The sequence below is a fragment of the Herpailurus yagouaroundi genome, unplaced genomic scaffold (assembly GCF_014898765.1).
Source record: "Herpailurus yagouaroundi ecotype Mexico unplaced genomic scaffold, PumYag 182, whole genome shotgun sequence".
NCBI classification, from domain to species: domain Eukaryota; kingdom Metazoa; phylum Chordata; class Mammalia; order Carnivora; family Felidae; genus Herpailurus; species Herpailurus yagouaroundi.
In genome coordinates, this window is record NW_024412413.1 from 53,304,953 (window position 1) to 53,319,791 (window position 14,839).

General features: G+C 40.5%; 1 pseudogene; it reads right to left on the bottom strand.

The window, feature by feature from the left end:
• Positions 1-726: 726 nt before the first annotated feature.
• LOC121041083 (protein mago nashi homolog 2-like) lies at positions 727-1,262 on the bottom strand (annotated as a pseudogene).
• Between the last annotated feature and the right edge of the window lie 13,577 nt (positions 1,263-14,839).

Below are 14,839 nucleotides of genomic sequence, written 5' to 3' on the forward strand. Positions count from 1 at the left end.
GAGAGAGAGACAGAGACAGAGCAGGAGTGGGAGAGGGGCGGAGAGAGAGAGGGAGACAGAGAATCCGAAAGAGGCTCCAGGCTCTGGGCTCCAAGCTGTCAGCACAGAGTCCGACTCAGGGCTTGAACTCACAGACCGCAAGATCGTGACCTGAGCCAAAGTTGGACACTTAACCCACTGAGCCACCCAGGTGCCCCTACATTTAAGTTTTTAAAATTTAAACTCTACCTGAGCTGATATTTCCTTATCCACTTTCTTTTTGTCTGTTTGTGTGTTTTTTTTCAGGCTTTGACATGTTTTATTAGAGCATAATTTCAACAAAAGGTTGCTTTTATTTACAGAATTTAATATGTGTGGGGACTGTCCAAACCACTTGGACCCAGATGAGAATAGACATTAAGCCTGTTTACATATTTTATTCATTTTAAAATGTTTATTTTTGAGAGAGAGCACGCAGGAGGGCTTGAGCATGAGTGGGAGAGGGGTAGAGAGAGAGGACAGAGAATCCCAAGCAGGCTCTGTGCCACCATCAACATAGAACCCACGCAGGGCTCAAATTCAGGAAAGGTGAGATCATGACCTGAGCCGAAATCAAGAGTTGGATGCCCAACTGACTGAGCCACCCAGGTGCCCCTGTTTATGTATTTTCTTATTTTTAATTGGCATATAAAAAAGTTCCGCATTTATAAAAATCCCAGTATTATAAATGACAAACTCATCCCTTAATTAAATATAAAAACAGCTTTAAAAACATACAACTTAGATTGGTTTCATCTTGAATTGTAATCCAATAAGACTAAAAACTAAACATTCCAGGTCCTATAACAAATAGTAAAATACTTGAAGGCCTTCAGGATCCTTTGACTGATTTATGTCAATAAGAGAGCCTATTTTTTATTTTTCTTGCAGGGTCTACAAATAACTTTTTGGAAAATAAACAAGAGAACCTATTTTTGATGTGGTAAAAGAAATGTGTTCATCTCCATTGACAATTCTAAGCTCCAGGTGGCTAACTCTGTCCGAGGGGGGCCACAAAGCATCTTCTTTTGTAATTTCACTGCCATCAATAATTCTCTTCAGTTCTCCCCTTATATTCTTGTGTATTTAAGCCCCCTTTCTGATCATGACATCATTTTTGTAATTGCTGTGGTTGGCATATGTAAGCTTTCTCTCTGGCTGAACCTCGTACTCCAGAAACTCATATCCAAGCTTGCCTTGTGCCCTACACAGCAGCACAGGTAGAAATCACTGGCCATAGTCATTTTTGTTCCCTCTTTTTGTGTTTACAATTTCAATCGCTCAGTTTTGACTTTTCCTTTCTTTTTTTTTTTAATTTACTTTAGGTTTAACTCTCAAGCAGCACATAGTTGGATTTTACTTTTTAACTAGTATTTGCCTTTCATTATGGGACATTAAGCCTTTTGTGCATGTGGTTGTAACTGCTTTGTATATCTTCTGCTATCGTGATTTATATCTTTTGTGCAACCTTGCTCTTTCTTTCGTCTTATCTTTGCTCTATAGATTTTCTTTAATTTGCTGTTATCTTTTCCAGAGACTTGGAAGAGATTTTGTGACTGTTTTAATTTTGTGACAGTTTTTGTAGGTTTTGTTTTTAGTGAAAGGAATTTTTAGCCTATATTTCTAAAATTATCAAAGTAAAAAAATTAAATGATATATTTTGCTCCATTTCTTCCTGTAGAGAGACAGGTCCTAAAGGTGCAGTGATGAGAGAATTGCAAAGCAGGGGGCTAAGACTCTCCAGAGCCGAAGCATCGCTCCCCTGCCTCAAGCCTCTTTTATTTTTGCAAATTGTCTTGATGACACCACGCACATACAACATAGTATTTGGCATCTTGACGGGTCCTGCACCTGCAGTGTATTCCATACTGGGACATGAATACATCTGGCGCCAGACAAAACATTCTTATCCCAGGCCTGGCGCCCGTATGATGTCCTTCTGGAAAGAAGGAGCAGTCCCGGCAGCCTTCCTTCCTGGGAATGAAACTGCTTTCAGTTCCTTGCTGCTCTGTGGGTTTCCTTCAGGACATTCTTACAGTGCCTCCGGCTTCTTGTTCTTCAACGGCTTCCTCGTTTTTGTAAGAATAAACTGGGTTGAGTTGCAGATGCCATTAAACGGCTGATTTGACATTCTACATTCTATTTTTCGGTACATGGCAGTGATAGAATGTATTCTTGTTCACCAATGTTTGTATCCCTTCCTCGGAGGAGAATATATATTCTTGGCCTGTTGATAGACATCAGGCATGAAGAGAATTTGCCCCTTTGGATTCTGTGTCTCCCTCTCTCTCTCTGCCCTTCCCCGGATCATGCTCTGTCTCTCTCTCTCTCTCTCTCTCAAAAAAATAAACATTAAAAAAATAAAAAAAATATAAATGTCTGCTGGAATATCCAAGAACCGTCCTCAGGCAAAGCAGTTCTGTTTATCGGGACAGCAATTAGTAGTCTCCTCAAGAGACACAGGTAGAGAGGACTTTAAGAACAAAGTATTCAATAATGAAGAGTTTTGTCCTTATCCTGAAGACAGCAGGAATCTGGTGATGGTCTCAAGCACACATTTATTTATCCAAGAAAAAGTATTGGACAATGGCTACGTGCTCCTCACTACTTTTACTGATGGCACCAGCTGTGAGCAAAACGAGGTCCTGCTCAAAGGGACCTTCCTTGTGGCAAGATGACAAGTTCTGTTCCAGACACTGTGGTAACACGAGCATAGCCAACCCAACAGCCTCTGACAGTCCTTTTATTGCCTTAAAATTTACTATGAGAAAGTTTGCATCAACTATTGGTGGTGTCATTCATTCCATAAGTATGTGTGGAACTATGTGCATGTGGAACTATGTGCAAGATGTGTAACACAGTCAGCCTAAAAAAACAGCATCTGAACGATTTGGGCCAAGTTTCCACTTTAAACTAAAAATATTATAGGCTTGATATGTATCTTGTGATTAAAATAAATGTTGATGTTGAAAGGAATTTAAATAATATATATTTTTTTAAGTTTATTTTGAGTGAGAGAGAGAGAGAGCGCACATGAGCGGGGGAGGGGCAGAGAGAGAGGATGAGAGAGAGAGAGAATCCCAAGCAGGCTCCGGGAGCCAGACACAGGGCTCGATCCCACGAACCGTGAGAACATGACCTGAGACAAAATCAAGAGTCAGACGCTAGGCCGATTGAGCCACCCAGGTGCCCCTAAATATTATTCGTAATAGATTTTGTGTTCCTTATTCTAACAGTGTAGCTGCTTAAGTTAGCAAAAAGAAAAAAAAATATTAGTTAATAGAAATGGAATCATCCAAAGAAAATCCCCTGAAAATTTTGGAATCAAACAATATTGTCAAGATGCATTATTCTAAAAGGCAGAAGGGAAACTGCATTTATTGAAAGTCAACAGAGGAGGGAGCTGCAGGCAGAATTTTAACTGTACGAATACAACTATTTTTATATTAGAGATTTCTGATATATACTAATACAAATGATCACACTCTTCAAAAAATTTTATTACACATAAAAATGACATATTTCTGTATCTGTGAACTGGCAGTGTTTCCTTGGGGGAAAGGAAGGCCACAAGGTTAATTCTAGGTTTGTGATTGAAGGTATTTGCATTCAGTAACGCTTCTTTCATAAGTAAACCATGTTTCCAAGGTTACACCAATCTGGGGGCACAATCGAATAATCATCACACTTTAAATTAAAAAAAAATTTTTTTTTAACGTTATTTATTTTAGAGACACAGAGACAGAGCATGTCTGTCAGAGGAGGGTCAGAGAGAGAGGGAGACACAGAATCTGAAACAGGCTCCAGGCTCTGAGCTGTCAGCACAGAGCCAGACGCGGGGCTTGAACTCACGGACCGCGAGATCATGACCTGAGTCGAAGTCGGCCGCTTAACCGACTGAGCCACCCAGGCGCCCCATCACACTTTAAAAGAAGAAAGATTTCTCTGGCTTTGCCACCATCCACTCTGCATGGACACTTATCTTCAAATAGTGGCTTACATGTGATATGCTCTGATGTTTATTTGCTTCTTCTTTCACTGGTTTGCTGATGATGCCTTCTGTGTGCAGCACCTATAAGGCCCAGGGCCAGTGGCATCGGTCCTACACTGTACCGCCCCGCCATACTCGTACAGGTGGACTGATGTCGGTGCCAAGAGCCTTTTGTCACTGCCATACTGCTGGCATGGTGTCCATTGACTGTACAAAATGCTGTCACCGATGCCACTTATCCTCTACTCGTTTCATCCTAAATGATCCCTTTACTCTTATTTCCATCAGGCCTCAAAATCTGCTCAGCCTTGCTTACACCCAGAATAAAGGCAGTTTAAAATCAAGCTTGGATCTCAAAAACTTTTAGGATAATTTTATTGTTATTCTTTGCAAGAGTCAGAGGTAGGGGAGGGGGGCCCCTATCAGTGAGTATATCTGAGACAATAGAATCTAGTCTGAACTTGTGCATGGACGCAAAGGGTACAAATATTTCCAGCAATTATTCCTCAAATAACCCATTATCTATAATTCTATCTATCTATCTATCTATCTATCTATCTATCTATCTATCTAGGCTAGAATAGAATAGAATAGAATAGAATTCTATCTATTCTATCTATCATTCTAAAATATAATCAGAGTTGTGCATATTGTTTTCTGGTCTCAGACCAATTCTAGTCGATGTGTATGAAAAAGTTTAATTTAGGCGACATTTACCTCTAGAGGTAATTTATGCTTTTTGGAATGTATATAAAATTTATGCTTTTTGGAATGTATATAAAATTCTTTCTTTCTCTTTTATAAAACAATTCTCACGGTGCCTGGGTGGCTCAGTCAGTTAAGGGTCTGACTCTTGATTTCGGCTCAGGTCATGATCTCGTAGTTTCTTGGGTTGGAGCCCTGACTGGGCTCTGCGCTGACAGATTCTCCCTCTCTCTCTGCCCCTCCCCTGCTTGCACTCTCTCTGTCTCTCTCAAACATAAATAATAAATTTAAAAAAACATAATTGTCCATGGGTCTCTCACATTTCTGTATGTTCTGTGAGCTAAGGCATTGGCCATCTTCGTTCTGGAGTATACTTTCAAGGATGTTTGCATAGCAAACAGTCTTAGAAGATGGGGGCAGTGTCTTCTCCTGGAAAAAAAAGGCAGGATTTTTCACTGTCCACTATCAGAGAGATAACGATTTAATCCGGGGCAAAGAGGTGAGGCAGGCTTACCATCCGTTATAAAAGGTTTCTGTGCTTGATGAAAACATGCTGTGTGTGCAGCCTCCATTTGCAACCCCCACCCCACACAGGTACATGTATTTTGATTATGCTGGTAGACTATGCCTGGTTATATGCATTTGTCAAAACTCATTGATTCTTAAAATGAATGCATTTAACTGCATGTAAATTGTACCTGAATAAAATTGATTTAAAGATGTGGCACCCAGAATAGACTGGAAAAGAACAGAACACAATGCATTGGTTGATAACTCATTAGCATTTAGTAGAACTGGACTATTCTCTACTTTGTTATTTGCTCTATTGAGTTCTGTGAATTTTATTAATAAATTATTCAAAAATCGTTAGTGGGCAACCACCATGTGCAGATACTATGCTATCAGTGATATAAGAAGTAGATAGAGGAGCACCTGGGTGGCTCAGTCAGGTAAGCCTCTGACTTGGGCTTAGGTCATGACCTCATGGCTCATGAGTTCAAGCCCCACGTCAGGCTCTGTGCTGACAGCTCAGAGCCTGGAGCCTGCGTGCCATTCTGTGTCTTCCTTTCTCTCTGTCCCTCCCCTGCTCACACTCTGTCTCTCTCTCCTTCAAAAATAAATAAACATTAAAAAAAAAATAAGTAGAGATAGTGTCAGCCTTTTGAAATACTCTCAAGTTATCATAATAGAAATAGTACAAATATGTCATATGGAAATAGAAGAGACAGTATAAGTTCTAAGTACTATACTTTTCTGCCTCACCTATGAAGTTACAAATTCTCTGAATATCAGCAGCAGTTATTGGGAAATGCAAATTACTTTTTAAAAAAATGCTTTATTTTTAAAGTAATCTCTATACCCAACCTGGGGCTTGAAATTACAACCCCAAGATCAAAAGTCACGTGCTGTACTGATTGAGTTAGCCAAGCACCCCAATACACACTACCTTTTAAGAGATTGATAATAAGAGTTCAATGAAAGAAAAATAATTGCATTTAGGTAGTTTGAAATTAGAGCAAGTAACAGAAAATGTAAGCTTTTAAGATTGTATAGTTTATATGGCTTTTGAGCCATGATCCCTCTCAGGGAAAAAAAAAAATCTGAGATTCTGTTACTATGAATACTTTCAACTATATTCAACAAATATTATCCATATCATGTGGTCTTTGGGTACATGAGTAATAACTGACATTACCTCTTGTACCCAAAACACATATTGCGTATGTTTTACTAAAAATATGTTTTGTGCAGTCACTTGTGTGCGGGAAAATAGAGGCTGTCACTGGAGCAAAGGGAAGTCGCTGCAGATGTCAGAGGATGAGTGAGTCGCATCAGGACTCCTCACCGGAAAAAAATGAAGGGTAAACTCTTCTGTGGGATTTATTCTGCTTGTGTTGCCTTCATAGGAAGAGATTTTGATACTCATCTGTTTTGCACGAGGATATAGGCGAATCTAAAGATATTGAAAGCTTTTTTTCTTTAAAGAAAGAGAGAGATAAACCAAGAAACGCTCTTTTAAATTTTTTTTTAAAGTTTATTTATTTTTGAGAGAGAGGGAGAGAGAGACAGAGTGTGAGCAGGGGAGGGGCAGAGAGAGTCAGAGACACATAACTCAAGCCGGCTCCAGGCTCTAAGCTGTTCGATGCGGGGCTTGAAGCCATGAACTGTGAGATCATGACCTGAGTGGAAGTCAGAGGCTCAACCGAGTGAGCCACTGAGGCGCCCCAAGATGGTGAAAGCTTTTACAGTTCAATTTATTTTGTGTCTTGAGGAGCAGATTTGTCAACTTGTAAATTCCCTTCTGTTGGCAGTGAGATGATTTGCATGAGGAGCAAAATGGGTGGTTGTTCTAAAGAAGAAAGGAAAAATACTTCATAGAAGTTTAAAAAAATTGAGATATAATTGACAAATACTATTGTATTAGTTTTAGGTGTACAACACAATGATTTGACATATGCATGTATTGCAAAATGATTGCCTGAATCAGTTTAGTGAACATTCATCACTACACGTGGTTACACATTTTTTTTTCCTATGATGAGAATTTTTAAGATCTACTCTCTTAGCTTTCAAATATACAACACAGTATTGTTAACTATAGTTACCATGGTGTGCATTACATCTCTAGGTGTTATTTATCTTATAAATGGAAGTTTGTATCTTTTGGCCACCGTCTCTGGCAACCACTAATATGTTCTCTATACCGGGGAGCTCCTTTTTTTTTTTTTTTTTTTTTTTTTGAGATTCCACATATAAGTAAGATCATACAGTATTTATCTTTCTCTGTCTGACTTATTTCATTTAGTGTAATGCCTTCAAGGTCTATCTATGTTGTCACAAATGGCAGGATTTCCTCCTTTTTTATGTGGAATAATATTCCTGTATATATATATATATATATATATATATATATATATATACACACACACAATATATATATATATATTTATATACACATACATACACACACACACACACACACACACACACACACATACATATATACCACCCATATGAGAGAACCCTTGTGCAGTGTTGGTGGGACTTTAAGTTAGAATAGCCACTATAGAAAACAGTATGGGGTGTCTGGGTGGCTCAGTCGGTTAAGCGGCCGACTTCAGCTCAGGTCATGATCTCGCGGTCCGTGAGTTCGATCCCCGCGTTGGGCTCTGTGCTGACAGCTCAGAGCCTGGAGCCTGTTTCAGATTCTGTGTCTCCCTCTTCTGACCCTCCCCCGTTCATGCTCTGTCTCTCTCTGTCTCAAAAATAAATAAACGTTAAAAAAAAAAAAGAAAACAGTATGGAGGCCTCTCAAAAATTAAAAATTGAACTACCATATGACTTAGAAACTCCACTTATGGAAACAAAATCACTAACTCAAAGAGATATCTGCATCCCCATGTTCGCTGTAGCATTACTTACATTTGTAAAGACATGGAAAAAAAACCCCTAAGCATCCATTAACAGATAAATGGATAAAGGAAAAAAAATATATACGCACACATATACATACATACATACACAGACACAAAAATTCACATTATTCTGATTGTCATGCATAGTCACACAATGTCAAACACACATAATGCTTTCTCCAGAATAATGACCTTGTAATTATAGTTTGCATATGACCAAACTAGCTTACACATTTTTTGATAAAAGAAAGGCATTGGATAGGAGAGTATAAATACATTTGGCCGAGTCAACGATTATAAGATTTAACAAATAAGTGTTGTCTTTCAGGGATTTGAAGTAGACACTTGTGAATAAAGAGATTTTTCCCGTTGGTCTTTGACTGCTATAAGAAGTAGGTACTCCAGTTGGAAAAACTCAGTTTCAAACATGTCTGATTGTGGTCGACAGAATTATGGCCCCTAAGAAGATTCATAGTCCCTAAACCCTAGGACTATGAATATGTTACCTTATATGGTAAAAAGGGAACTTTGCAGGTATGATTAAGGTTACTAATCATTTGATGTTGAAACAGAGATTCTTGGAGTTTCTAGTAGATCCAATGTAAGCACATGAGCCCTTAATCCAGAAGAAGGCAGAGGAGGAAGTTAGAGCGACGCAAGAGAAGTCAGATGGATTTGAAACTCTGGAAGGATTTGGAGCACTGCTGCTGACTTTGAAGGAGGAGGCACAAGCCAAAGACAGTGGGCACCTTCCAGGAGCTGGCAGCCGGGAAGGAAATGGGGACAAGTGTGTCAGCAACCTGAATGAGCCCGGACATGGAATATCCCTCAGCGTGTCCGGAAAAGAGTCTAGGCCAGCCAGCCTCTTGGTGAGACTTTAACCCAAGGACCCATCTGAGCCCTCCTGGAATTCTGACCTCCATAACTGTGAGATAATAAAAGGGTAGCATTGTAGTTCACTAAACTTGTGGCAATTTGTTATAGCAGCAACGGGAAACAAATACACTGGTCACGTGTGGAAGTTGGAAAGATGGCCACTGGAGAGGTCATGACAAAGTTGCCCCCTAAGAATGAACTGGGTTTAAGAGAAGAGAGAGTGGGATACTTGGGGTTTTCTTTTGGCAGTGTGTCAGTGTCAGAAGATTGAGACATTCTGAGCATACAGCTTTGTGTATCTACTCTCAAATCGCTGGCTGGTTCAGATCCTTGGAGTCATGCTTAAGCCTTAATTTTTCATAAAGAAAAAAAAAAACTTGAGCTTTTTCATAAAAATTTGCCTAAGACACTGAAGTCATACATGCTGTGTTTTTGTTTTGTTTTAAAACATTTTTTTAATGTTCATTTATTTTTGAGACAGAGACAGAGCCAGAGCATGAGTGAGAGAGGGGCAGAGAGGGATGGAGACACAGAATCCGAAGCAGGCTCCAGGCTCCGAGCTGTCAGCACAGAGCCCGACTCGGGGCTTGAACCCACAAGCTGTGAAATTGTGACCTGAGCCGAAGTCGGCAGCTCAACCGACTGAGCCACCCAGGCACCCCTGTTTTGTTTTTATAGCACAGGTATCAGTATTTAGCAAAACCGAGTTGAGGTTATATTCCTTACAGGAAGGTTTCTACTGAGGCATGCTGATGCCCAGTGTCCATATACCCAGTGGCCTGGGCGATGAAAAAGCTACTTCAGAGAAGACTTAATGGAGGAACGTGTTTCTAGACTTCCCATTGAATCCATGGAGTTCTTAATAGCTTTAGAATTATAGTATTTTTGTGTTGCTGATTTTTACTTCAGTTGTATAATTTTCTCAGGTAAAGTTACCGAAGAAGATGATTTCAAGATCTATATCTCTAAACCTTAAAATGTATAACCTGAATATAGTTTGGGGCCCATGCCCTAACTTACATTAAAAGGTGTTGGGGGGCGCCTGGGTGGCGCAGTCGGTTAAGCGTCCGACTTCAGCCAGGTCACGATCTCATGGTCCGGGAGTTCGAGCCCCGCGTCGGGCTCTGGGCTGATGGCTCGGAGCCTGGAGCCTGTTTCCGATTCTGTGTCTCCCTCTCTCTCTGCCCCTCCCCCGTTCATGCTCTGTCTCTCTCTGTCCCAAAAATAAATAAACGTTGAAAAAAAAATTTTTTTAAAAGGTGTTGGAATTCAGCATTACTTAAAAATTTTTAAATATTGAAGCAATTACATATTTTGGTCTAAAAGGGCTTATTTTGATTCCAAATCTTGTATTCCCCAAGGGTAATATAACTTAGCTTAATGCTATTTATATGTTGAACTTGGGGCTATAGAAATTTCTTTCACCAGAAGTAAGAGGCATTAAGTAGATATTGAAAAGCCCTACAAAGTCCTGAGAAAAAGATCTCCAAGTTACATTATGACTTCTATGGAAATCTGGAAATGATTCATCAAATCTTGGCTAGGTTATGAGTTTATGTATGTAAACTTTCCTAATCCTTATTGTACTGTTGTAGATTGCTTTTGCCAAAAATTGCAAAATAAAAGTTGTTTATATGGACTAAGGTGCTTTCTAAAAATGTAGTTTCAAGTAAGAGACTTGGGATTACTGGGGGATGATTCCAGGGAAGAGGGGAACAGGGTAGAGGTGCATAAGAGAACATGGAGAAGTAGGGAGCACCTTGACTGTGTTGCAAAGCTTATGTTGAAAGACATGAAAGCTAATAGTGGGGCAGTTAGATTGTTAGTTAGGGTCAGTGCAGGAAACAGAAACCACCCTAGATAATCGAAGCGGTAAGGAATTTAATACAGGGAGTTAGGTACTTACAAACTTTTGAGAAGGGAGGAAGAGCAGATACTAGGCTGGGTCTCCAGGAACGCCTTCAGAATAGTAGAGAACTGACCTACAGGGGAGCTACGGCCCTGAGGCCACATAAAAAGGCTATGCTGAAGTCAAGATTGTCAGCTCTACTGCCACTGTGCTTTCACCTCTGGACACCTACGAAACCAAAAAATGGATGCTTGTAGCTGTGTGTAGCTTCTACCTTTAGGGATCCAGCTCAAGATGTTGCTGCTTCTGCCAAATTGCCTTTCAATACCCAGCAATCTAGAACAGTCATTTCCAAGGTAATATTTGCTAGCAGACTGCTTAGAATTGATTGGACGATGACCCTGGGTGGTTTCTACCCTTCAAATCTTGCCCACTGGCATAGCTTGTATTCCAAGCCTTAAGTCTAAGGGAGGCCAACTAATAGTTTTAGCCTTCTGGTTTCCCTAACTACAAGACAAGTGGATAAGACTTTGTCAGCAGGTCCATAACTTCCACACATTTCTCAACTTCATGGAAGGCTGGGACCAAAACCAAGGAATCTAACTCAATCTTAGAAAAATAGCTCACATATATTGAGCGCTTACCATCTTCCATGAATACTTCAAACCACTTTTATATATAGTAGCTTGTTCAATTTTCTCAATAACGCTGTGAGAAATTATCCCCTATTTACAGATGAGGACACTGAGGCACAGAGAATTTAAATTACTAGACAAGGGTCACAGAACCAGTAGCTTGAATTCATGAGTGATATTCTTTGATACCATGTTCTATTGCTTCTTGAAGACAGAGTCAAGGTAGGATACCTGGAGGTGGTAATGCCTCAGTTAAGTATTGAGCATGAATGGTGATTTTCCAGGTGAGAGGAAAAAACTTTTTAGGGAAAGCTATAGTCTGACTCATTCAGTGAATTATTGGTGGTTTGGTTCAGCTGCCGTGTATGGCATGGGATAAAGTAGTGAAAGACGGCATTACTGAGGCAAGTGTGGAATAGGTCCTAATGGGCCTCTGCTTGTTGAGCGTCTGACTTTGACTCAGGTCATGATATCATGGTTTGTGTGTTTGAGCCCCATGTCCGGCTCCACACTGACAGAGTTGTGGCTGCCTCAGAGAATTGTGGAGACTGCTTGGGATTCTTTTCCTGCTCCTACCCTTCCCTCTCAAAATAAGTAAATAAACTGCCCTAAAAAATACATAAACATCACAAAAAGAAAAAAAAATGATCAGAATTTCATTTTATAATTACATCACGGAACATGAGTCAAGCAAGACAGTAGCTCATCCAGCTACTGTCTGGATGAGAAAGGAAGAGAGGGTGGAACAGTAAGAGGACACAAGGAAAATGCAGGTCGTAGGCTCACAGCTACATAGCGACCAAGGAGGTGGAGGAAAGAGTGTGAGATTATCCCCCGATTTCTGGATCTAGTACCATTCATTCGGTCACGGAGGGGAGGGGAGGTAGGTTGCCTTTTGGACATATTGCAATGGAAGTACCTGTGGGATATGAATGGAAATGGTTGGTAGACCCCTGACTCCAGCCACTGAAGATGAAAAGTAGAACCAGAAACATTCCGACTGTAAAAGCCTCTGCTCTGGACAGCCCCGAGAGGAAAATAAATATCCAAATAATCAGTGGCTTGAGAGGTTATTAGATTAGTGTTGTTAGGCATCCCTCAGACACCTTTTCTCGTTATGGACAAAGAGAGATATTCAGCATTCCCCCCTGAGAGCTATGAAGACTATGAAGTCATTAGTTTTTATTTATTTTTTTTTTTTCAACGTTTATTTTATTTTTGGGACAGAGAGAGACAGAGCATGAATGGGGGAGGGGCAGAGAGAGAGGGAGACACAGAATCGGAAACAGGCTCCAGGCTCTGAGCCATCAGCCCAGAGCCCGACGCGGGGCTCGAACTCACGGACCGCGAGATCGTGACCTGGCTGAAGTCGGACGCTTAACCGACTGCGCCACCCAGGCGCCCCGAAGTCATTAGTTTTTAGCTGATGAGGGACGTGTGCCTTAAATTCTTGGGGAACTTTTCTCTATGCTCTTGGTTTGCTTGACTGAGAACTATCCTCTAGTAACGGACCTGGGACAGCCATCCTAAGTTTGTCACTCATACGGTTTTCTAAAAGAAGACAATTTCTCCCCACTCACCTCCATTGCCATAAAATAGGATTAAGGAGGTAAGTACCTAGTGTTTTGTTGACCACGGTAAGAACTACAAAGAATTTGCATTTAGCTTCTGGTAATAGAGATCTGACTATAGTGATGTAAACACATGAGTATTTCTTCTTTCGTATAAAAAAGTCCAGAAACTGTTATTCAAGTGCTGGTGAGGCAGCTTTATGTAGTTGTCAAGGACCCACTTTCTTTGACTGTTTTCAAATCACATTAGGACATGGCTTTCTTCCAGAAGAAGAAAAGCCTCTTCTGTAAGAAAGAAAAGCCTCTGCCACAGAATGATCCCAAGGATCGATGGTCCTTGCAGTTAGGCATTGATAAATCAGAGATTGAGAAAGACTGAGAAAACAAGAAATGTAAATTTGGAACAAAAAATAAACAATAATTTTCTTTTATTTGATAACTCCTTTGTGATTAAAAATTATGTTATTAACCCAACAGTCTGTGGACACATGTCCGCAAATGGGCTTAATGCGTCTTTTGAAACTCTTGGAATTTTGTGAAAATATCTGTCTATAGCAAATAATTTTCTAGGGAGGGAGTCCACAAGGTTCCTCAGATTCTTAAAACCATCAGTGCATGCTGAAAGGGTAAGAACTACTGTGCTAGAACATAAAGTCTAAGCAACTGCATAAGCCTACTTGGATCCAAAATATTCTCTCCTGTCCCACCTTATATGCCAATGACTCAGCACAGAAAACAATGCATTTTGATTATGGCATATATGTTCAGTTCTCTCTCAGTCTAAAATTCCCTCTGCCAATTTTCCATTTAGTAAATGCCTAGTTAAGTTCTAGAAAACAGTCAAAATATCATCTTTCCTGGAAAACCTTCCTTATCTCCATACATAGAACTGTCTTCTCTTCTGGGATTTTATAGTAGAGATAATGCCTACGATAACAATAATGCCTAAGCTTAAAGCTAAAGCTGCCACCAGTAGAAAGCTGGATGGAGAAGGCATGGGGTTAGATGTGGAACAGATGGAAATGAAATGAGGTATGGATGCAGAGTAAGGTTTATCATTTGGGGTGTAGGACTCTGGCTGCTAAGAGAATGGGAATGGGTGTGGCTTATGTGGCTGAAACCTGCCAGTCTGATATATTTTTAATGCCATCTGGGTATTCTCTTGTATTTTTTTAACATTATTTTTAAAATTTTTTTTTCAACGTTTATTTATTTTTGGGACAGAGAGAGACAGAGCATGAACGGGGGAGGGGCAGAGAGAGAGGGAGACACAGAATCAGAAACAGGCTCCAGGCTCCGAGCCATCAGCCCAGAGCCCGACGCGGGGCTCGAACTCACGGACACGCGAGATCGTGACCTGGCTGAAGTCGGACGCTTAACCGACTACGCCACCCAGGCGCCCCTAACATTATTTTTTAAATGTTTATTCATTTTGAGAGAGAGAGAGAGAGAGAGAGAGAGAGAGAGAGAGAGAGAGAGAACATGAACAGGGGAGGGGCAGAGAGAGAAGGGGAGAGAGAATCTCAAGCTGTCAGCTCAGAGTCTGACTCGGGGCTTGATCCTCCGAACCTTGAGATCATGACCTGGGCCAAATCAAGAGTTGGTTGCTTAACTGACTGGGCCACCCAGGCACCCCGACATTCTCCTGTTTTTAAACTACTTTGTTGACGTATAACTGACGTACAAAAATGTATGTATACTGGGCATTCTTTCTTTCTTTCCTTCCTTCCTTCCTTCCTTCCTTCCTTCCTTCCTTCCTTCCTTCCTTCCTTCCTTCC